Source organism: Eublepharis macularius, chromosome 5 (genome assembly GCF_028583425.1).
Source record: "Eublepharis macularius isolate TG4126 chromosome 5, MPM_Emac_v1.0, whole genome shotgun sequence".
In the NCBI taxonomy this organism is placed as follows: Eukaryota; Metazoa; Chordata; class Lepidosauria; order Squamata; family Eublepharidae; genus Eublepharis; species Eublepharis macularius.
Genome location: NC_072794.1, coordinates 55,213,006 through 55,238,793, shown reverse-complemented (window position 1 = coordinate 55,238,793; position 25,788 = coordinate 55,213,006). Strand labels below are relative to the sequence as shown.

The 25,788-nt window shown below is 43.5% G+C and overlaps 1 protein-coding gene across 1 annotated transcript in view; it reads right to left on the bottom strand.

Annotated features, from left to right (window-relative positions):
- TGFBR3 (transforming growth factor beta receptor 3) overlaps positions 1-4,144 on the bottom strand; it is a 192,840-nt gene extending 188,696 nt beyond the window's left edge. The window contains exon 1 of the mRNA XM_054979635.1: positions 3,890-4,144. The gene's annotated coding sequence lies outside the window, so the exon portion shown is untranslated. The remainder of the gene's footprint in view (positions 1-3,889) is intronic.
- Between the last annotated feature and the right edge of the window lie 21,644 nt (positions 4,145-25,788).

Below are 25,788 nucleotides of genomic sequence, written 5' to 3'. Positions count from 1 at the left end.
TACATCATTATTTAAAATGTTATAGCAGTATTGTTTCCCCATGGCCTTTATTTATTTTGGCTCCTTCTACTTTAACCAATTCAATGCTAGGCATTCAGACACTGGCAGTGGCTGAGATTGCTTCTGTGATATGGTCGGAGTGCAGCTGAGCTATGAAAGCCAAGAGTTTCCCAGCTTTCTTGGGAGGGGTCTGAAGGGCAACAAATTGCAGCGAAGGGTCTTCATCTTTGGAACTTTCCTTCCCCAGTTAGTTACTAGAGCACAGGGGTATTGACCTTCAAGGCATGCTGCAAAGCCAATCTTTCTCTCCCAGGCTCTCCCTGGGAAAAGGCACTTTCTTTGAATTTTGTGAGAACTGTGTGAGAAGACCAAATGTGATGTGACAGTGGCAAACTGCTGAAACATGCAATATCCTGTATAACTGAGGGAGGGTTAACTCCCATTGTCACAGCGAAAGGTGAGTTTTAAATACTCCAGTTTCCCCTAATTCCCATTGCTCGTTTTGTTCTCCCCAGACATTCCCCCTCCTCAAACAAGACTAATTTCTGCTTTTAGGAGATGGAGGAGAGTGAAGGAGCTAGAGAGATAAGCAAGAGTAGGAGGATTTAGTGTCTTGAACCCACACATCCATTTTGCTATTAAAACTGGACATATATCCTCTCCAGCTTGCATGTGTTGATGGCAAATCTGGATTTTAAACCCACAGACTTGCCACCACCATGTCTAATTTAACCTACTGGGGTGGGAAGCTACTGAAAGATTTGTTCAGAAATCATTAAAATGGATTGTTACTCTAGCCATAAACGTGCTCAAAGGATCTGAAGAGGGGGAGATTCTGCTTTTCCCCCACTAGAAGTAACCACGCTAGTAGCATGGCAAGATTGTTCATAGGTTACAGCTGCCAACAGACCTGGAGAAAAACAACCTGCTCCTTTAACAGAAGTTTAATGACAGCTGAAGCTTTCCATGGCATGGAGGTAAATAACATCCCATTAAGCCTCTGTTAAAGGGGCAGGCTACTTTGGATCCAGGCAGTTGGCAACCCTATCTAGGATCCAAACCACTACCAGAAGCACAGAAACCCTTACACTGGGGAACAGATCTACTTAAAAAGGCATTATTCCTCCATCAGCTTGCAAGCTCTTCTCTAGAGAAAAGTAAAGGGGGAGCATATATATCCATGCATCATGCAATGATTCAAATGCCGTGTTCTGATTCATATTCATTTGTAATATCTGACAGCAAGCACAAAGCCTCCTTCAATCAAGGGTCCCAAAGAGGAGCAAAACATTAAGATTACTGAAGCTAGGTTCCAAGACTGAACATAGTTCATTTGAATCTGCTTGAACAGTATTTATTACTTACAGTTCCAGCTGTTAAACTGATAAAAATAGGGGCGACAACAGTAATGTTCTGTGAATTCCATGACAAGAGAATGGACTAAGAGTTTTGTAAAAAAAATCAGTGCTTTAAATACGGAACTTCCAGCAACTCTAATATTACAAACAATGGACAAAAAGCAGCACTGACAAGCAAAGCTGCATTAACTTACATTGCACTACTTTTGCTAGAAAAGTTCCAATCATTTTTACTGCGCCTTTTTGTTACTTGAGCATTTTCAGTTGTTTAAACATTGTTGTGTGCTGCCCTGGGGGCTCCAGATGGGACTGAAAGATGGTATACAAGTCAATGAACTGGGGAGGGGCTTGAAAAGTTTATTATTTTGCTTGTGCAAAAGGCATATTATATTGGGCATCTCACGACGCCTAAAAGTTCATTTACCAACCTTGCTCTTGTCACCTGGGAATATGTCACATTTTAATCCTGCCCATCTTCCAAAGAACTCAAACTGCAGTACAAGCTCTCCCCCCATTTAATCCTCACAGCAACCTTGTGATGTAGTCAATGCTAAGAAATGGCCTAAAGTCACCCATCCACTAAGTTTCATAGTGGAGAGGAGATTTAAAACACTGTTCCAAGTTCTAGTCCATCACTCTAACAATTATACTACATGGCTTAATACATGATCTTGTGCATGTTTATTCAGAAGAAATTCTACTTCATACTATGTTTTTGCACAGAATTACATTGTTAGGCAACTGATGAACATGCCTCAGTATGTTTTATACATCAATATAAAACTATCTTCTCTTGTAGGAACCTGCCCATATTTTAAGGTATTTCTCTAAGTGTCCCACCTACGAAGTTTTGACAAATAAGTGACAAAAGAAAGGGTCTTCGTGGGGTGGCACTCCATTTCTGGAATATCCCCTCAAACAATCAGTCACTGTTTTCAGGCACCACATTAAGACAATCTTATTTGTTCAGAGTTTTGAGTGATCAGTTTGTTTGTTTGTTTAGACTATGTTCATTTTAACATAGGAGCTTTCAGATATCAGTGTTGTTTTTTATATACACACAACTATATTTTTATTCTGGTTTTATTATTATTTTATTGTAAGTTACCTTGGAAGCAAATTGTGGATAGGCTACAAATGTTTTAAATAAATAAGTACCACAATAATCTTCTTGAATACACTGATTAAAAAGTCAACTCAGTGTTGCAACGTTTCCCAAAAATACTAAAAATACACTCCTAAACTTCCTTCCACCCAGAGCTCTTTTATAGTACTTTTATACTTCCATCAATTTATTCTTTTCCTATGCCTGCCCTCTCCACACCTTTGCCTCCAGAGGCACAAAAAAGCAACCTTTCTAACATCATAGGGGAAGCCTGCAACCATCTGTGAACAGCAGTCCCCTGGATTTCTTGGGGAAGGGGGTACATTCTTACTCAACAAACCCAAACCACAGCAACATATACTGCTGCTACAGAATTTAAAAGCAGCAAAAGTATTCCTGTTAAGTGAGGGTATAATACCAGAATCCTAACAGGCATTTATCAAAATCTAAACATAGTAAGAGTGACATAGTTCAGGTGCTTGACAGATCAAGCTTGTAGTCAAGGGAAGTCAAGAGAGTACAACAGTAGTAACTGTGTAATAGTAAACAACACATAGAGGGCAATATAACTGGCTTTGGTCACTTGCCTGAATCCACAACTGCAGAAACTCAAAGATCAAAACTTTATCTGAGGATGCATTGACTCCCTGGAGTTAATTACTCCAATGCAATCCAAACCGTACGGGGGCGGATCCTCCAAAACTGTCAAAGAGAATGTCGTGACATTAGTCTGGTGTAAATTGGTTGCAAACTGGCACTGTGGCAAGGTTACTTTCGAAGTCTGCCAGACTACTCCGGAGAAGAGCAGACATTACAGAGTTGCACTGGAGTTTTATCAACTGTACCAGGACAAACCGGGGAACTGAGCGCCAGTCCCGGTTAGAGCTGGCCGACTGAACTCAGGCACGTTTGGAGTTGCGTGGCTTGTGGAGCCCAATCCAGGCGTATCATCTGGCTCGATTCTGGATAGAATCCAGAATAAACTTGGAGCCTTATTCCCGCACATAAATGATTTGCCAAACATCCAGTGCGAGGCTTCGAGTTTCTGTTTCGACTGATCACAATAAACGCCAAGCAAAATTGGAGGCGGCGCGGGGCGCCCGTCCCAGAGCGAGCTGCGCTGCTCACGAGCCCCTTCAGGGTGGGGGGAATGCCGGCCGAGGGCCCCCCAGCAGCTCCCCCCTGAACACTCCGTGAGCCGCCCCGCTCGCCTCTCCTCCGAAGCCTGCGCGTTTGGAAACACCCGGGCGCGCCCTCCGAGCCCTGCGCGTGCCCCCGCAGAAGTGGCAGACCCGGCGCGACCCGAGCGCACCAGCGCAAAGGAAAAGCCTCCCCCAGCAAAGACGCGCCCCGCCAGCACGCAGGCGCCCGAGCCTGGCCAGGCTGCTGCACAGGACTGGGGCAGCCGCTCGCCCTCCGCTCCTACCTCGGTCTGTCAAAGCCGAAGCGGGCGGCCAGGCTGCAACTTCCCTCCGCGCTTCTCCCACGCACACGCGACGAGTTGCAGCCGCGTCCCGGCTACGCCATCCGGACCTCAGTGGCCTCCCTGGCCAGAGGGAGCGAAGGGACAGGCGGAGAACCCTCAAGCCCGCCGGTGCCGGAGGAACGCGCCGCCGGGCAGGGGACGGTCCGGCCAAGCGTCGAAGCAAAGGGACCCACTTGCTGCGCCCCAACTCGGCGATGCACCCCCCAGTGCGAGTGCAGCGGCAGCAGCCCCAGCGGGGACTCGTGGCCGGGCCTGTCAGTCAGGGACGACGAGGCTTCCTATTGGGCGAGGGGCGGGGATGGGATGGGCGGCTGGAAGCCTGGGGGCGGGGCGCTCCTCCTTCTCCTCCGGATTCTCCCCTTCCTTCTCCCCTGCGTGGATGCGCGGCGAGGCGCGGTTGTCCTTTCCTTGCCTGCCGGGAGAGGCGGCTTCGGCTTCGGCTTCTTCCCTCGCCGCCGTTGCAAGGGCCAAGGGATGGCAACAAAAGACGGGGCTCGGAGTAAATGTGTGCGCTTCTTGGAAGTGCGGCGAAGGGAGAGACGGTGTCGCCTTCCTTCTCCCTCCCCCTTCTTCGGCTTGCAGGCGTTTCGTCTTATGCAACGTCTCCGGGCACGTTTCTCTAACCTTGGAAACCCGCCCGCCCTTCTGTGATGCTGGAGTCTAGATGAACAGATTGCAGCCTGCCAGATTTCCAAGGCAGAGCTAACCTGCACTCCCCCCACCCCCAAAAAAGATCCGTCCGACCGATGAACTTAAAACTGCTTTGAGTGTATCCTGGAGTCGCGATACGTTCTTGCAGGATTCACACTCTGAAGAAAGCCCCGAAAATCTTGCTGGTCTGTAAGGTGCAACTGGACTCAAATCCTGCTGCAGGATTCAGTGGGATTTTCCCCCTAGGAATTCGAGCATCTTCTGCACTGAACAGGAACTGCGCACAGCAACAGAGTAAATCCATTAACCTCTCCATTTTGCATACCTCTACAAAGCTGAGGCAACAGGTGTCAAAAAGCGATTCCCCATCCCCACTACAAAGCAAGAGAAATCTCAGTCCCCCTATCTCGGCCTCACGCCTGCGGTTTTCCTTTACCAACATAATCAAGAGGGGAAAAACAGCCACGAAGGGCTGAGCTGGAGGTTCCGACTTGGTGCAGAAGAATGTTCAGCTGAGAGGGCTGTGAGGACCAGCAGTCTGGGTGAAAATACTGAGTTTGCTTTTTGTAAACTGCGTTAAATTGATAGCCCATTGGTTGGGAACTGGTTGGGAGCTGTGGAGTGGAGAAGTGGTGGAAATGGAAAAGGTTAGGTAGTGGTTACATTACATCTCTTCCTCCTTAGAGCTCAGCGCAGGGTATAGAGTTGTTTTTTCCTCTCTTTTATCCTCAAAGACATTTTAAGGGGTGCAGGCTCAAGATCACCCAGTGCAAAGCTGAGTGGCGATCTGAGCCCAGATCTCAAGTCCTAGCTGTTTGCTCTAACCACTATATCACAGGGACACTCAATCCCATCAGGCTGTGTCCACATGGAAGTTTTTCTCCAATGCATCATTAATGACTTGCAAAAAAAAAATGACTTGCAACCTATGTTGGAAAGTGATACTCTGGGAGTAGGGTTCTCAGGTCCCTATACCCTCCTGGCAGGAGGGGGGGACCCACAACTTACCTGTTGGGATCTCTGCGTGTCCTTCCAGAGAGGCATAATGTCATCACTTCCAGGAAATGACATCATCACACCAGCCATGGGCATGTTTGTGCGCTTTGTGCGAGGTTACTTCTGGCCCATTTGGGGTCAAAATTGCCCCCAGCAAAGCACAGGAGCACACCCACAGCCAGCGCAATGACATCACTTCAGGATGTGACATCATTGCGCCCCACGGGGAGCGCGCTCAGTGAACACTTTCTCAGGTTGCCTGCCAGTGGTGGGCAATCTCCATGGGGTTTGCCACCTCCTACCAATCGTCAGTGATCAACATGCCCAGGGTGCCCTGGGAAATTGCCCACCACCAGTGGGCAACTGGGAAGCTTAATTGGGAGGCAAACCCTTGACCACAGGCAGCCCCCCCCAACTTCTCATTCACATTCCTAACATGAGACTCTAGAACCAGGTTCTGCAATAAAGATGCCAACTCTTTTCCCACATTAACTCCAGCAACACATCACTTGCCTATCTCATTCCAGCTTTTCTACTCTGATTTGCGTGATGCTCACCTCTGGTTTAGACTAGTGCAGCTCGCTCTATGTTGGGCTATCCTTGAAGATGCTCTGGAGACTTCAGGTGGTACAGAATGTGGCTGCTACATTACTGACCGAGTCATCATGGTCTGCTCACATAACACTGATTTTGAAGCAGCTGCACTGGTTATGTCTCTGAATCCGATTCATGTTGTTGCTGCTCTCCTGTAAGGCCCTTAATGGTCTGGGACCCTCATACCTTCGAGTTCCCCTCTCCCATTATGAATCCCCATCCCCTCCGTTCAACTTCATTGGGCTTACTGGTGGTTCCTCATCTCTGGTTAGCTCTACTTTCTTCCACCAGGAAGAGGGTCTTCCTGATATTGTGGCACCCTCCATCTGGAACGCACTGTGGGAAGACTCATGCTCAGCAGGGCCTGTTGATGTTTCAGAGAGACTGTAAGGCAGAGCTATTCATGAGCTTTAATATTTGTTACTGTAAGATATTGTTGATTTGCGGAATATTGTAATTTATGTTCATCTGCAAGGTTTTATTGTCTGCCTTAGGATTAGAGTGTTTTTTTGGTATCTGTATCATGTTGTATGTTTTACTGTAATTGTATTGGATATATATTATTTTGCATTGATTAAAATTGATATAATTTGTTTATTGATGTGAACCGCTTTGAGCTCTTAATCTAACAGAAGCGGTGTAAAAATCAAATAAATTTTAAAAATCAAAAAACGGAGAACATTCCAGGACATTCCATTTATGACCATCTAAAAGTGGCTATCCTCAAACAAAGAAGCTTCAAGGGCAGATTACAACATGTGATTGCTGAACTTGAGTTTATTTACAAGTTTAGAACCATGGACCCGCCTGGGCTGAATAGAGACATAGGATTATTATCTCACTACAGATGAAAATTTCTGCTCTGATCAAGCTGCATTGTAACTTTACATCCTGACTCCCTTCTTTGCTTCACCTCTCCCACCTCCTGACTGAGATGCAAAGGCCCAGGGATCTCTACTCCCCCTTGTATCTGAAGAAGGGAGCTTTGACCCTGGAATGCTTATACTCTTGAAAATCTTATTGGTCTCTAAGGTACCATGGGACTCAAACCCTGCTCTTCTACTGCAAACCAACACCTGAAATTTAGCTGCCTGAAACTTAGATCCAGAGGAGGTAGCCTTGTTAGTCTGTAGTAGCAAAATCAAAAAGAGTCCAGTAACACCTTTAAGACTTACCAACTTTACTGTAGCATAAGCTTTCAAGAATCACAGTTCTCTTCGTCAGATGCATGGAGGCTAAGAAGAAACTGGTCAGATATATGAGGGGAGGGGGGAGAAGATGCAATCAGTAGCTTCTGATAATGGGATCAGTTGGCTTCTGATAATGAGATAACCATTCATAGTCTCTATTCAATCCAAGCCTGACTGAGTCAAATTTACATATGAATTCCAATTCAGCAGTTTCCTGTTGGATTCTGTTTTTGAAAGGTTTCTGTTGAACTACAGTGACCTTTAAGTCCTTGATGGAATGTCCTGATAGATTGAAGTGTTATCCCACTGGTTTCTGGATGTTGCCATTTTTAATGTCAGATTTGTGTCCATTTATTCTTTTGCACAGAGTTTGGCTGGTTTGTCCAATGTACAGAGCAGATGGACATTGTTGGCACATGAGGGCATATATCACATTGGCAGCTGTAAGAGCCAGAGATAGTGTAGTTGATGCCATTGGGTCCTGTAATTGTATTTCATGGGTAGATAAGAGGACAGAGCTGGCATCTTGGTCTGTTGCAGGATCTGGTACCTGTGTTGGTGACTCTGCTAGCCAATTCATGGTTGTAGGTGAGAAGTCGTTTAAGGTTGGGGGGCTGTCTGTAGGCAAGGAGAGGTCTTCCACCAAGGGCTTGTGAGAGTGAGGCATCATTTTCCAGGATGGGTTGTAGGTCACTGATGATATGTTGGATGGGTTTGAGCTGGGAACTATAGGTGACAACCAGTGGTGATCTGTTGTTAGTTCCTTTAGGTTTGTCCTGGAGCAGGCTGTTTCTGGGTACTAATCTGGTGAAGAAACAAGGTGAAGAAACTTTCTTCACCTTGTTTTGCAAACAGAAGTGCGCTTTCACAGAACCATTTGTTTGATCTGCATTCATGTTTCCAGGTTTCCATCATCAGTATGAGCTTTTGTGAGTCACAGCTCAGTTCTTCAGATACAGCTAAAATGTGAGTCCATCTGACCTGAAAGCAGCAGTTGTCCTGCAGAGGAATTTCAAATGGAGATTAGAAAGAGGGACTGCTGAATTTTTGACACGTTTTTCTGAAGACTTAATATTTTAAAAAATTTCCTTTGAAATATTTTCCCTTTTGGAATGAAATGTTTTTAAAGACAAGTCCCCTATGAAAGCCAGTGTGATATAGAGTGGTTAGAGTTTTAGACTAGGATCTAGAAGCGCTAGGTTCAAATTTCCACGCTGTCATGGACAAGGTCACCTAAAGTCCTTTATACAGTCTGAAGATACTTATAGAAGACTGTCTATAACATTAGAAAATAATTTTTGTATACACTATACATTTTTCAAAGATACCTTTATTGTTTAAAAGTGATTGATTTTGTTCATTATAAATATGGCACTGTGAGTATTATATCTTGTTAAAGAGATCAGTATTTTTGATGCTGAATTCAATTCAGTATTCAAATCTGTTGAGATCTGTAGAAGATCGTTTCTAAATACAAATAAAAAAATTTATTTACTGCAGATAGCAGAGTCCACCAATGAGGCCAGCTAAGACTACCATTTATGCAAGCCTGAGAGGAACTCCTAGGTTTTCTGAAAAATCTCAAATTGTTAAATAAATTGGAAATAAAAACATCCAAAAAACTTAGTTTTGACATTTGGTCATGCGCAGAATGGCTAGTGTTGTGGGTTGTTGAGGCACCTGGAGGCAGAGGTGACTAGAACAAGGAGGAAAAGCGGAGGACACAGTTGACAGCAAGAAGGATGGGGAAGACAATTATATGTCATGTATAATTGACATGTGGAACTTGCTGCCACAGGATATAGTAATGGTCACCATCTTAAATTACCTAGGAGATTAGGCAAATCCTAGTTTATCAATAGTCATTAGTCATAGAGTTCTGTGCTCATGGTGGTGAATTTATTGGGCAAATAGGACTGGCAGTTTCCCATGCTAGTATTCACTCCACTTTAAGAAGTTCTCATGGTGAACAAGTCACATAACCCCACAAACAGGGAGTTCCTGGTAACTTTCATGGATGAGATTTTTGAGATGTGGTGGGTGATTGTGCACACCAACTGGAAGAAAAATATATTACACTAAATGTGCCTAGAAGAAAATAAACTTGGAACATTGATTGTCATTGAGTAGTCTTGAAGTCAGAGTCAAATAGTTTGAGAAGCCAAATTCCTTGTTGACTAGGGGGAGTCTCATTTCTAATCACTTCCAAGCTGACTCATCTTAAGAGAATGACTCACTATTTTGTATTTTTTAGCAATGAATGAGTATTCCGGTCAGTAGCAACATCCTCTATCAGCTAGAACTGACACTGCCAAGTAGAATTTCCTGCTTTATTCAGTATTGGTGGGAGGTTTTCAGCAACAAGGTTTTAATCTTGCCAAATGCAGTCCAGTCCCGTGGATCTTTACTTGGAAATAAGTCCCACATACTCAACAGAATTAATGATTCCCAGGCGAGTGTGCAGAGCTCTGCAACCTTTAAAAGAGCTGGAGAGCTCATGGACTTGCAGTTTAATATGGAATGGCACAAGAATTCACTGAATCAGAATTATCTTTTAGTTATTTAAACTATATCAAAAGCCACCTTTCTCCCAACACATTTAGAGACAAAGGCTGGTCGTGACTATAACTATAATAGTTATCAAGCAAACTTACCCCACTCTCTGAGACAACTGGAGTCAATGTGATAGTGTGGTTACAGTGTTTTCTTAGGAATGGAGAGATCCAGTTTTGAACCCCTACTCAGCCACAAAGCTGGGTGATCTTGGACCAGTCATGTTCTCTTTCTGTCCCACTCATCTGACAAAGTTGGGGGAGGGTCATGCATGCCACCTTGATCTCTTTGAGAGAAGGGCAAGATAAAAATGCCTGGAGAGAAATGGCAAAATAGCAACAGCCTGGAAGAACTGGTCTTGTTTTCCAGGATCTCTTGGTGAGATTAAAACAAATGAATGGGTTACGTGTGGGACCTCCTCTCCAGCTACTCCACAGTGACTTCTAGCACTTTACAGACATCAGTGAATGGCCCATTCCTCAATCTGAGGTTAACCTAAAGGTTCAGCATTGTATGGGAGGAGGTGGACACACACAGCACTCCCTGCTTCCCCACTATCTAGCACATGAGTGGAAATGAACATGGAGCCAATGCAGGTTGTGTAATTGGCATGGTAGCTTTTTCTATTTATTTGGATCTACTACACCCCTCTTTTCTTCCCAGTGGTAAACCAAAAGAGGCTTACAACACAGTTCTCCCGCCCCCCATTTCATCCTCACAAAAACAACCCTGTGAAGTAGACTTGTCTGAGAGACACTCTCAGTGAGCTCCCACGGCAGAGCAGGGATTCAAAACTGGTTCTCCCAGATCTCTGACTCTCTGAATACAATACCGTGCTAGCTCTATTGACACAGTTGGGTTCCAACGAAAAATGTATCAGCTTTTCTCAGGGACACCGCCCATATTTATGATTGTGCACAACAGCCCCGGACTGGGAACTTTTGTGCCTGTTTGTCAACAAGTAACATCCACAGGGAGTTAATTATTGATACATAAAGGAGTGCCGTATAAAAGATTGGCGTCAGGGCAAGCCAGGTAGTTTCAATCCGTTCATCTCCATTGTTAGGGTTCACTGATAGCCAGTGTGGTGTAGAGGCTGCAGTGATGAGCAACCCAGGTTCAATTCCCTACTCGACCACGGAAGCTCACTGGGAGGCACTGGGCCAGTCACACACGCTCAGCCAAACCTACTTCACAGGGTTTGTTGCGAGGCAGAAATGAAGGAAGGGAAAATGATGTAAGCCACTCTGTGTCCCCATTGGGGAGAAAGGTGGGGTATAAATGAAGTAAAAATAAAATATATATCTTGTGGAGAATCAGGATAATGCAGTGCTGGGTTTGGCTGGGCTTTGTTTTGACAAGTCCATCAAATTTTTTCTTCCAAAAAAAAATATCACTCCTCATTTTTTATTTGAGCATTATCAACAGTAATGTTATCCAAGATTCCTATGCGCAAATTCTAAGTGGATCTATAATGAGTCAAGATTTGTGCTCAAGATTTGATTTGTTAATAAAACAAGCACAGCCGTGAAGGCTGCCAGGTCTGATCAGGAACGAGCTGGGGCTGGTCTCTGGCAGCTTTTCTTGATTCCTTTTGAAGCTGTCAGAACATTTGGCCTGTTGCAGCTTGCCATAATGGCTCTGGCCTTATCACTGCGAGGCTACTTTTAGGATACATAATCTTTATATGTGATGAATAGGGAAAGTTCCTTGAACAAAGAAGGGACATGGTAATTGTGGCACACAGTGCATATGCTAAGTAGCCTCTGCATCCCTTTCAAAATACTGGATTCGTTCAAATGATATTCAGCAATCTACTTTGAATTTAAATACTAATTTAGGGTACTAATTTCTACTAGTGTTTGCGTGTGGGCTGATTCAAGGTTTTGGGTTTTTTTCCTCCCCAGAAGAAGAAGACTCCAGGGTATAATTTATTTCATTTAATTGCTTTTGCAAGTTTTACAATTGCCCTGGCCTTTGGCCAAAATCATTAATAAATGACTCTAGTGGTGACCTTAATCCAGTTGGGAGTTGGTATTGCTCTAGGAGAGGAGCTTTGTTTGGGGATTATAGAACAAACCCGTTTTGAAATTCTGTTCCCTTCAATAAATCATTGCTCATCCATTTGCAACTTCTTAAGTGTTTCATGGGGAAGGACCCCTGGAAAAGACTGAACTAAAATCACATATGTCTTTCCATATTTAGAATGTTTAGTTTAGAATGCCCTTTAGAGTTGAACATGCTGAGAGGATGGAACTGGTGGTGAGCAGTTTCTAAGGCTGGGTTCCCTTCTGGATTCAGTAGTGGAAGATGGCTAGATGAGAGAGCCAGCGAGCCTCTCCTAGGAAGAATTCAGATGCTTAATTATAGTGTAACGAAACACAGTAAATCAATTACTATGTCTCTCCTGCTCCCAGCTGTTTTTATCTGCTAGGTTTACCTCACAAACATGTGTCTGGAACTTCATGGTGGAGGGGTAGGGCTGAGGAGAGTGTCAGGAAAGACAAAAGAGAGACAAGAACCCCCTCTCTCCCTCTACTGCCTCTTAATGTAAACCCTCCCCCTTGCACAGAAAACTTTGGAGTAGAGAAATGCCCCCCTAGGGTAATATTATACACAACTAGAGTATATCGTGCAGCTTGGCCCATAACCTAAGATTGTGACTGTGTACAGTTGTCTCTACAGCTATTATAAAATAATGCATTACAGAATATATAGGAAACACCTTAATTTCCTTTTTAAAAACTCAAGAATCTTTCTGAAAATCTGAGTGTGCTGCTAAATCTTGGCAGGAGCTCATCATATAGCTAGATTTTTAATCAATTTTAATGCCCATTCCTTTTATTAGAATATATTTAAGCATGTGCTTAACTTCCCTATTGAAATCAATGTTATTTCAAAGGGTTTTCCTTTGACTGGATTGTGGCCTTGGTGTTTAGTTGGTTTGTTTAAAATGAATGGCAGTAATTGTTTTTAATGTCAAAGAGTACCTCTACAGGAGAGAGCTGATAAATCTGATTCATACGGGATTTTTTTCAAATTATACATTCCATTGACGGTTGATGGAGACATTCTGAGAGGAGGGAACACATGGGGTGATTCCACACGAGTGGTTTTCCGTGCTTCATCTTCTAAATGACCTTGATTTTTCCTTGTGTTTCCACACGTGGGAAGGCAATCCTAGCAGCAGATTCGAAGTCACTGCAGGTTTTGTCCATTTTTTCCCCATCCTGCTTTCCCCCAACTTATTTGTCCATTTGCAGCAGATTAGGGATTTTAATCATGCGGAATTCTTTATCAGATGTTCTCCCCACCCTTGCCCTTTTCTCTTGCCTGTCGAATCAACTTAATTTGATTGGCCAATCGTGTTTTCTAACCCACACCCACTACCCTTTCCCTTCCCCTCTTTTAAAAAAAAAAATTGTAAAAAACGTTGCAACGTTTCTACAAGTCTACGCAGAAACATATCCTGTGTCACATGACGACAGCTGACCAATAACGGGTCCATTTTTCAACACACCACATTTGTTACTTGTTGCTCGCTGACAGTTGACAGCTTCTGAGGTAAAGTGTGATGGAGGGACTTCAGCGTTCAACTATTTTTAGCAGCAGAGAAACCTCATTAGCTTGCCAAAAAGTTCCATGCTGTCTGGGAGCCATTTTGGGTACAGCAGAACAGCGTATCAACGTCTCTATGGTTATAGAGTTCTGATTGGTTGCCGTAGATCATGTTACTCAGGTTGCCAGTCACTCACATTCCCCTCCCTCTCCCAACCATAAACCCTCAGTTTAAAGGAACAGAGGGAACACTTTTGTCAAAATGCTTACTTTATTCCAGCAGCCTAAAATTTCCACAGTTCCTGCAGACCTATAAAGATACCCACCTAAACCTACCCCCAGCACACATGCAAACACCATCTTCCACAAATGTGCAAGCTGCTCCTCAGCTTCAGTGCCAATCAGAGGGAGCTGCTCAGGCTAAGCACCTGAAAGCAAAAACCAGGCTTTTCCCTGGGGGAGGGGGAAGGGAGCTGCATTCCTGGCAGCTCCCTCAGCTAAGTCTGGCAGCACTATTTTGACTCTCCCTTCCCTAGAATGTACGTTGTCTTGGAAGCTGGAAAGAAAGGCTGAGGGCTGGGAAGCGGGGTCAGTGAGAAGAGCAGCAGCCAAAAGTGTCTTCCCAGAGAAAGGAGAGCCCCTGCAGCACAAGGAAGACTCTCCTAATGAAATCAACTTCCCCCCCCCACCCCATCGTGCCCCCCTCCCCTTGCAACGCAGCAGAGGCAGCAATGCCATTTCCATCCACCCTGTCCTCCAATGATCACTGCAAAGTAGATTAAAAAGGGTTTTAAAGAGGACAGAAATGCTTTATAACGTTCAGGAATCTAGGTCACAGGTATTCCCCCTTCCTGGCTGTAAACAGTAGTCATTTAAAAAAAAGTGTTGCAACGTTTCTTCATTTGTACATCACTATGAAGAAACGTGCACTGTGTCATGTGAAGTTCTATTTGCGACCTTTTTGGTCGCTGAGAGAAGGAACTCTCTAGGAGAGCCTGCTTTCTGGCACACATTTTTTTCATGAACATAGTGCAGGCAGCAATCATGGATTTCATGGCAAGAATAATCACGCATATCGCCAGGGCTCATTTTGAGAGGGAACGCACAGGAACACAGTTCCAGCAGTTCCCGAAAGAGGTCACGTATCAGGTGGCCCTGCCCACCTGACTCTCGGCCATTTTGGGTCTGTTTCAGCCTGGATTGGGGCCGAAACGGCCCGGATCGGGCCTCTGACGGATGGTGGATCACTCTCCTACTCAGCAGTGGCCTGATCCTGACAATTTTGGGCCCCTTCTCAGTCATTTTCAGCCCCCTTTTGCCATTTTGGGCCCAATTTCGGCCCTGAATGGCCAGGATTGGGTCCAAAACAGCCAGAATAGGTGATGTCAGGAGGTATGACATATGCAAATCAGTTATGCCAATGATACACTTCCAGTGATGGCAAGGGTGTGGTATATGCTAATGAGTTATGCTAATGAGCTCCTCCAGCTCTTTTTCTATGGAATGACCCCTGCATATTGCTGACAATATAATCACATCTCTAGCCCACATTTTCACAGGAAACAACTGATACCAACCACGACACCGTCCTCAACACAACACCTATCACTAAACCACGCTGCTCATGAAGAAAGCGGGAAAGATAGAGGCGGGGTCATTGGTAACAATTTTTTCTCCAAATGTCAATAGCCAATACTCATTCCACAATATTGGCGGGAAGTGCTCTGGCCTATCCAATATGTTTATTTGATGCAATGTTTATGTGTAGCAACGTATTTTTGTGAGAAATTTTTTTCTAATGTGTTGGTTTGATGCAACATTTATATGTTGCAACGTTTTGGGGGGGAAATTTTTTTTAAAAAAATGAAGACGTGCATCATTTGATACTTCCCCCGGAAAAAGCAATGAGGAATCGATTTTTATCCTGTCAAATTCCACACGATGGACTTTGAGCCGATGAAATGAAATGTCAATGTGAAACAAAAGCCTTAATGTGGAATCGGGGAGAAGTGGATTCGTATGACTCCACTGTGGCATGACTGCTCAGAAAGTCCGATAAAAATTGATCATGCGGAATCCCCCATGGACAGCCCCATCCCAAGGCCCTGGTGCTGGCACACTGCTTACACCTGCTCAGTATTAGCACCACTAACTTTTATTTAATTACTTCTCTCTGGGAAGCATGTGGGTCTCGGGCCGTCCTGGGAGCACTCCCATGCTCCCCAGGGGGCCCGATGCAGCCTGATTCAGCAGCGCTCCCGTGCTCCACTGCAGCCCAATTCAGCCCGAATCTGGCCAAATTGGGACGCAGTGGCATGCAGGACCGCGTCCCCCCCCCAACTGACCAGGTAAGCAGGGGCGGGGGGTAGAGGGTGGGAGCGGGAGAATCTCCTGCCCCCAGCAAAGGACTGGCATCCCTATACTATATGGTAAGACAGTTGGGTGCAACACAGAGTGGGTGACTGAAGAATCTGCATGGAGAAAAAATTCTGGTTGACACACTGAGATTTTTACTTAAGGTTGTCTTGCTACTCTGTAACTGTCACCACTTGAGTAGAGCACTTTCAAGATGTCTCTACCAGACCCCTCCCCCCATGCTCTGCCTTTTAGCTCTATGTGGTGGATCATAATACAAATAGCCTTGTCAGTTTGGGATTTATGTTTTAATATAATTAATTAGTGTATTAAATAAAGTTGTAGCGGATTCATTGATAATGTGCCCCATTTTAACAGAGGCTGTGGACTAAACCACATATTACATTGCAGATCTATAATCTACCCAACAAGTTATTTAACCTTGAAAAGCAGCCATAGGGGTATGAGTTGGATCAGAGCTATGGTGCTAGGGAAGGAGTTCAAAATCCTTCCCCCTGCATAGGCTCCCCAGCCCAATTAGTTATGGAAAGGAGCCAGACTTTTTCCCTCCTAGAATTAATAGCAGTCCAAAGAAGGGGGAGAGGAGCTGATTATGATTGGGGAATGATACAAAGCAAAAAAAAAGTTAACACCACGCCTTCCCCAGGGTTACATCCTCAATTCACCGGGAGAGGGACCCCACTCCATTTACTTTTTAAGGCTAAACTAAGCACCTCGCCCTGAGCCTGCTTGTGGGGAAGGAGGGTTAAAAATAAAATAAATAAATAGATAGATCTATTTACTGATTCCCAATGTGATATATGGTGAATGGTGTTCTTATTGATCTCTTTGATGATATTTTGACTGTGATGATGTCTTTCGGTAATACAGAATGAAATTACCAATAACTATTTTTGTTTATTACATTATAAATTACTTGCACTCGTTTCAGGTAGGTAGCTGTGTTGGTCTGCAGAGGAACAGCAAGATTTGAGTCCAGTAGCATCTTAAAGATTAACAAAATGTTCAGGGTATAAGCTTTCAAGTGTCAAAATTAGGAGAAATCATTTTTATTTTATTAAATTTTTCTAAAAAATACGACAATAGAAAGAAAAATGAGGGGAAAGCATCACACTTTTGTTAAAGTTAAGGTATATATAATTGGTAGGATGCAGAGAGAGAGAGGGGGTACCCGAGGTACTAGTCTAGTGAAGAGTAGCAGCATTTTATTGCCTACGTGGATTCCTTCCTGGTAATGTGGTAGGCTAGCAATATTTTGGGTTAAAATCATGTTTGTGACTGTATCCATTTGTATGAATTATTTTAAGGAAATAAAAATTACCAAAAAAAAGTTCACTTTTAGCTTATGAACATGTCCTTACACCAACTTACAGTCAGAAGTGAAAATAAGTAAGGATGCTTTAAATGTCTGTATTTCTGTAGAATACATCAGGAGACAGCTTAGTAATCACTTCCTTTTATATAATACCTTTCATATAAATGTCAAGAATACTTCACACATTGGAACAAATGGGAGGGGGGAACAAGAAAAAGAGATACATTCACAGTCTCAGCTCCTATTCTTAAAAGGCATAAGCAATTTCTATAAAAGAGCAACACCAGTTTGGGTTAGTCTATTCCCCATGGAATTAATTACAAAGTACAGTCTGAAAAATATTGTTTCAGAAAGCCATGAAATACAGAACTCTGCATACTATTGTTCTGTGCAAATTAAAAAATCATAAGTATTTGACTAAAAGAAAATTGTTTTGGTTATAACTTAGTGTTGTGAACGCTTCATGTTAATTAATCACATTATAAATGATAAAAGGAGAATGTGGTAAGTAGGGCTGATTCCAGATGACTAACCTTGAGGCGCTTCATGCCGTCCTCTTCCGGATCGCAACGGGGAAAATGCGAAAAATCGCGTTTCCTCGCGCGAGTTTTGTGCGACAACGCGCAAAACTCGTGCGAGGAAACGCGATGTTTCGCATTTTCCCCGTCGCGATCCGGAAGAGGACGGCATGAAGCGCCTCAAGGTTAGTCATCTGGAATCGGCCTAGGTGTGAGGAATTGTTACAGAAAAATCAGAAATAATCCCAACCTGTTTGCTATTAGTGCTTATATCAGCCAACTAAAAACTTAGTTGATTAATCAGTTGGATACATGATAAGGGCACAGTTATTTTAAAGGCCATTTAGGTATATTACTTTAATATGAAAGAGAAAACACTAACTCTTTTCCTTTTAACAAAGAATGGGATATTTTGCTTATTAAACTGTAAGTTATCTTCTATTTCCTTCAAGTTTGAAACATACACCTAACTTGGGGATGTGATATTATGGAACAATATATAGATTTAATAAACTTAATTAAACAATTATCCAATAAGACAGTATTTTTATTGTTTAACCACTTGGCAGCTCTATTTACAATATGGCAAATAAAAATTAATGACTTATCCTTTGTTAGTCCAAGATTCGAACCCTTTGTTAAAGCAAGTTATTATCAGTCAAATTCAAACTGAAGAGAGATTACTTGGATTTACACAGGCTTTTGTCCCTTTAAAACACGTGATCAGTGACATGTCACATACCAAAAATTGGGTGGGCTGCAGATTGCTAGAGGGCCAGTTCCTGGTCTGGAGACTCGACATCCTTCTTAACAGCTCTAGGACAACAAAATATTATTGAGAAAAGGTTATTGCTTCCTCCTCGCTCCCATGTTACCTTGGTCAGTTTGCTGCCCCACTATCTGTGGCATGCAACATTTTAATTTTCTTCCCTAGCAGAGGGAGAAGGACGACAATGTGAGGCACTGGGTAGTGTAAGAGTACATATCTGAGCAACAGATAATATGCAAGCCAATGTAGTGGTGAAGTCTATGGTCCCTAACTCATTAGCGAAGCATTTGAGACCACTCCCTATAGTGCTTCCCTCTGATCTGAGTAAAAAGCATTTTTGAATAATTGAATAATTTTGAATAACATGATGTCATAGCAAGCAACAAAACCACCAAGTCAAGAGTCAGGACAGAATGAACTTCCTTGTTAAGCGAGGTAAAAGGGATGCATTGAGCAGCAGAGGGAACAACATTTTCTTGCCACCAACCTTCAGTGTTTATGAATATAAGAACAAATAGGAAAGGAGGTGTCATTGTGCCCTTTTGCTTCAAATGTGAAAATATCAAAGGTAAGCATAAGGTCAGGAGCCTGCAACCTCTACTTACATATTGACATTCCGTTTCATTTTGCTTTTAGATCACAGTCTCAACTCCTTTGCCTCAGAATACTTTCACACATTCCATATTATTCTGCTCCTGCAAATAAGATACGTATTGTAATGTTCCATAAGTTAAAAGAGAACAAACACAATCACTCGCTCAACAAAGTCCTAATTCTAGTGCCCCTAATTCATAATATAATTATGCATCTTTGTATAATTATGTCCTAATGTGTATAACCTGCTCTTCAAAAATATCTTGCTTTAGCCATTTACAGTAAAAATTAATAAAATATAAAATCATGACAACAGAATACAATCAAACCGGAATATAACCATGCATTACTACATACATTAATAGGCATAAATATGTAATATGTGCCACATTTATTCTAAGTAGCCCCAATAGTGACTTGTCTCAACTGCAAAAGAATATCTCTAACTAGTTTGTTCATCTATTTTTAACTTGGTTTCTTTCAAAGTGTGAAGTACTTGTTGACATTTCTGTGAAGGGTGTGAAATAAACGTAAAGTATTCCTTCAGTTGGTTCAATGGGACTACCCCAGAGCAAACTATTTGAGACCTTCACAACAAGTAAAAGGAATTCAGCTATTATTACACATATAAAGACAAAGTGAGATAAAAGTTGGAATAAAAACAAAAATAAATGAAGCTCATGAGAATGACAAAATAGCTTTGAATGCTTTATGTAGGTTATCCTATAATCATAACAACAACAACATTCAATTTATATACTGCCCTTCATGACAATTTAATGCCCACTCAGAGCAGTTTACAAAGTGTATTATTATTATCCTCATCATGATATTCACTCTGTGAGCTGGGTGGGGCTGAGAGAGCTCCAAGAAGCTGAGACTGACCCAAGGTCACCCAGCTGGCTTCAAGCGGAGGAGTAGGGATTAGGGAATCAAACCCGGTTCTCCAGATTAGAATCTTACCACTCTTAACCACTACACCAAACTAGGAAATAAAACTGAAGAATATAATGATCATGCACACTTATACGCACACATCAGTTTCCTCATTCATTAATGCAGGGTTCTTTTTATCCTAATCCCCCAGACCTTTCCCCATTGGTCCTCATAATTTAAATCAGTGCGGACAACATCTTTTGCTCCTCAAAGCCAAGCAAACAAATTGTTCAGTCCTTCAAGGAGTCTACATTAGAAATTCCAGGCAGTGCCTCAAACCATAATGCCCTAAAGCTAGAGTGGCCAGATGTGCTCTTTGAAGAGGATAGTGCTGTTTTTGAGGCCTGTCCTCTGAAATATCTGGATTCTGCTTCTGTCCAATAAAAGTGGCTGAAGTGGGCTTTTTGTTGTTGTTGTTGTTGTTAGCATTATTTTCTAAACAACTGCATGACAGAATGTCACTCTGCCTGCTGCTTTAAGGAGAGATCTTAAGCAAGTCTACTCAGATGTGACCCATTTTATTCAATGGGGCTTACTCCCAGGAATGTGTTCTTAGGATTGCAGCCCTAGAAAGAGCTGACACTATGCTGAGTTGATTTTCTTTAAATTATAGTAATTGTGTGTATGTAAATGTGCATTGATGCTCTTTAAATTATAGTAATGTGTATCTATATTTAATTTTAAATTTATTTTAAATATATTTATACCACACCTTGGCCCATTCTGCGTTGCACACTTTAAGCTGGTGCTTCTGAATATTCATGCTGATTGGTGCTGAATTGGCTTGGGCTTCTGGCATTCTGCTCTGCATGACATCAAGGAGATTTGGTGTCTGCTTTTTTATTCCAGATGTGTTGAGATGTGTCTGTTTGAAGCCGACTTTGTGGGGGCTGGAGCCAACATCACTTTTTTTTTCAATTTCAGCATTTGTACCATAAAGTTGTAATGTTGGAACCCAGTGTGTCCACCATCCCCTTCCTTCTCCCCATGCCTGTATTTGTCAATTGGGCATTCTCACCATTTTTCAAAAAATTCTGGACAGGCAATTGGCAGCAGAATTCTGGGGGGGGGGGGTACCTACAAAGTAGTTTTCATGCCTGTTCCAGTAGCAGATTGCTTTGGTGTGGTTTGAATTGTCTGCTTGGTGCCAAATGGTACCTCTCTGCCGGAACAAAATGTTAAAATGCTGCTGCTCAAACAAAACAGCATTCTCATTGGCCTCCTCACATCATATGACCATGTTCTAGGATGGGGAAGGTGGGTTCTTCAAACAAGTCCTCCACCCTCATTTCCAAATCACCATGTGGATTGCCATCAGGGAATAAGACAGTCATGGTGCTTAAAGGGTAGAATGCACAAATGTCACAGTGTTGCAACTCCCCCCTAATTAAAAAGGGGAGGTTGGATGCTCAGTTGCTCGGAGTTTGTTTCAGGCTTCTCCTAATGCCAAAGTGTTTGTCAAATGATAAAGATGTAATTTCTGGGCACAGTTTGCAAAATTATGAATTTGCAGTCTTGATTTCACAATACAACTGTATGAGAAATGATATTGCAGAGTTATGACCACTCATTTTTAAAAAATAAATAAAGGGGATGTGTCTGGAGAGCTGGGAAGGGAGGGAGTGGTACCCACCAGGTGGCCAACCAATCATCCCCCAGGGAAAGGAAAGGGCGGGCAAGAGAAGCAGTACAGGACTAAGATTTCTGTAGATCCATGTGGTGGATCTACAGATTACGTACAGAGGAACCACAAGGACTAAATGTTAACTGTGACTTGACGTCTTATCTTTGAGGACTATCTCAGGACTCTGTTCCTTTAAATTGTTGAAAGCTGCATATGAGGATAATAGGGTAAGGATATTTGAAGGAGCTGACATGACCAGTTATTTTGCATACGCCAGTGAGCGAGCCGTAACTTTGTGAGACATACTGTTTGAATTGCTGGATGTAAGTATGCGTTTGCAGAATAATATTGAATGCAAGCTCAGAGGAAGTTTGATTAATTTATATTAATTTGTATTTATTGTACATTCCTTACAGTTGTAACTGCTCTGAAGAAGGGGAAACCGGAAACGGGACCTCTTGCTAGCTGACCCGTTCAGTTACAATTTGAAAAATATCGATTCAAATTCAGTACTTGAATTTTCTGTTGACTGTTGACCTGAGCAACATATTTGTGCATCGTGTATATTGATATTTGTATGAAACCGTGTAGAGGCTTTTTTAGCCCGATTAGAAGTAATTTTGTTTCTGCAAACATCAGGGGATTGACTTGTATGTTCCCCCCCCTTTTTTTTCCTATTGAGGCGAGGGGTGATATATGTTCCAACATGTTTGTCTAAACAGGATTTGTTTCAGTGAACATTTAAAATTCTATTTATGTAAGAGTAAATTTTGTAATTTTGCATATAGACGTGTTGAGTGTTCTTCAGTACTATATTAGTTAGTAAGTGACAGCTATTGGTTGTTTCACATATAAGATGCAGCAGCAGTGACTCAACAGCAGCTTCAAAAAAAGTTGCCTTATGTAAGGGAAAAGCCAGGGAAAGCTCCATTCCGTATCTCATACCTCCTTTTCTTGTGTAGAACTTTGGAGATTGAGAGAAGGAGAAAGAAATTTGAATTGCTGTAAACTGACCATCTCTACAAACTCAAGATGACTACTGAAGTAGCAAAATCTGTAGGATACAGCTGTAGGACAATGTTAAAACAAAATATGTAATTAAACATAGTTAAAAGTCGATATACAAAATTAAATACATCCCAAACAGTTTACCCTTAATCAAACTAATCCCCCCTGCATAGGGTTACCAGCTCCAGGCTGGGAAATTTCTGGAGATTTGGGGGGTTGTGAGGCTCCTCCCTCACTGGCATCCTCTCCTGATGGCCTGCCATCCTACCAGCTCTCCAGGCAGATATCCTCCGGCCTCAAATGGGCAGGGAAGGGGGTTGCACCACCTTGTTCCTTCTCCTGCCCTGGGAATAGCAGCACACTCCAGCTGTCTCTCCCTGCAAAATCTTCCTTGGCCTTCCCAGGAACCTGAATTTAAAGGCCTCCCCTTGCCCCACCTCCCTGGCTCTGCCCCCAATCGCCACCCAGTCTCCCTGATTGGCTCTGCTCCCAGCCTATCTGATAGGAGGGATGGGTAGACTCTGCAGTCTCCTGGCCCCACCCACTCCATCCCCACCTGGCCACTGTGGAGGGTTCAGAAGCAGGTGGGGCATTTGGTCTGCTCTCTGCCTGGCTCGCCCCTGCTGCTTCTGAACCCTCCACAGTGGCTCCCTTGGCATCTTGGGGCCTGTGCCTGCCTGGCTTGTGCTAATGGCAACCTCCTGTGAGCCTGGATGAAGTGGAGCCATCTGGGCAACTGCAGGAGACAGGTGAGTCTGCTGAGTGGCTGCAGGCTGTTCCCCAGAGTTGTGCCTGGGCGTCGGCTGCAACTGGCCTAAGGGTGAGAGAGGCCTGGAGAGGCTCCTGCAACTGAGGTACTGCCAGAGGCTGTGCTGCAGGGCCTAAAGGGGGTGTCTGCTGCTGCAGGGCTGGTAGTGGGGGTGGACAAAAGACCAGTGTCACTGGACAGGGGTGGAGGTTGGAGTGGGTGGGGTTAGGGAGGGGAAGGTCCTCAGCAGGGTATAATGCTGTAGTGTCCATCCTCCAAAGCATCCATTTTCTCCAGGGGGACTGATCTCTGTTGGCTGGAGATCAGTTATAATTCTGAGTGATCTCCAGCCACCACCTGCACCATGTTTCTATCCTGAAACAGGAGCCACTGTTTGCCCCACTGGAGAAACCAATGGGAACAGTTACAAGTATTTGATCTGATGGAGCAAATAACAGCTCTTTGAAGCTTTTTGAGACCAGTAAAATGATCTGGGGAGGAGAAGATTTATCATGAAGCTCATTGGATGACCTCAGACCAATCACTCTCAGCCTAACTTACCTCACAGCATTGTTATGAGGCAAATTAGAAGTAGAAAGAATAATATACTAACTGAGTTCCTTGGAGGAAGGACAGGAACAATGTACTAAATAAATAAACCTTTATGGCACGACTCCTGCCAGCCAGCTTTCATTTGGGGAATTATTGAAGATTTGTGGTTGCAGCCTACGGAGGGAGGGCTTTGAGGAAGGTATAATGCTATAAAGGCCCTCCTCCAAGTCAGCCATTTTCTCCATTCCCCCCCCCCAAAGTGAGTGTAAAAATATTAGAAGCATCAGGCAAGAGCTGGCTTTCCCTGGCACAAAACTTTATTTTTTGCGCGGGGGTGGGGGTCACATTAAGTTTGATAACTTGCAACTAGTTTGACAAGACAACTAGCAGTAGAATCTCCCAGCAGCTCATCTGGTTTACTCTTAAACTCATGTTGCAGTGGGATTAGTAGACCTCTGGAATAAGCAAAGCATTTTTGCTGGCTGTGATTGAGGAATCAACAGAAGTCCATCAGAGAATGTAATAACAACAACAACCATGCACTTAGATATCGTTCTTCTAGTCATATTAGTGCCCCACTCAGAGCAGCGAACAAAGTCAGTGTTATTAAACCCACAATATAGCTGAGGAGCTGGGGCTGAGAAAACTGGCTCACCCAATGCCACCTGCTGATATCATAGCAATAATGGGACTTGAACCAGCAGAGTGCTGATTCGCCCCAACCACTTAACCAAATAGCTGATACACCTATCTTTTCAAGAGGTCTTTTGGCTAGCGCCCCTCCGCCACACATCCATTTTCTTGCCACTGGCTGCTTCCTGAGCTTGTATAAGTGTTATGTTAATCTGCTATTTTTGAAATGTTGTTACATGATGTTTCAAGAGCAGAAGAGGCTGGACAGAAATATTTTAAATAAATCAAGAAGTTCAATAAACAACGACCACAATGCAATCTGGTTTGGATAGCAAGGCCTCCTGAATGCTGAGATTTTCTACTTTTTGATGGCCTGGATGGATCCAAGGAACTACGTGACTATCTTTGCATGTCCCAAGAAGGGGGTTTTGGAGGCCCCAAATTCTGTGCAGCAAACCACATTTGAAATGGAGTGGAGAGTCAACAATTGTCTGTCACATCAGGAGAATCTGCTGTTGAGAAGGAAAAAAAATAATCCACTAGGCAGGCCCAAGCTTTTAGGCATACCTAAAGTAGTTCTTTGTCCCCAAGCCTATGGGTTTTAAAATCTGAAGGACAGTGAGTGGGTTGACAGTGGACATTTTTAAAAGTCTGAGCTCATCTCATAGTAATTGGATAGGGTTCCAGGTCCTGACTTATCTCATGCCTTGTCTGTGTTCTTTTTCATGCGCACGCTCCCAGCATTTGCGTGACGACATCACTTCCGTGAAATGTTGTCATCATGTCCGCCATGGGTATACTCCGTCCTGAGCTATGTGCAGGGCTAATTCTGGCCCATTTGTATTCACTCATTCATTCACTCATTCATTCAATTTCTAGCCCGCCCTCCCCAACAAAGTGCAGGAGCACACCCGTTGCCTGCACAACATCACTTTAGGAAGTTACATTGTCGCACCCCCCTGGAAGCGTGCACCCCTCGCATGTTCCTGGAGTGCCTGCCAGTGGCAAGCTGTCACGGGCTGGGCCAGCCCAAGCAGGGTGGTTCAAGTCCAAACCTTAAAGCCAAAGTCAAAGGGGAGTTCCAAGAGCAAAAGCCAAGTCAAACCGGTGGTCAGAGCACGAGATAAAGCCAGGAGTGAGTCCAGAGTCCAAAAGCAAGGTCAGGCACAGTCCAAGGTCAGTCACCGCTAGTGTCAGGTCCAAAAGTAGGCACGGGCAAGGTTC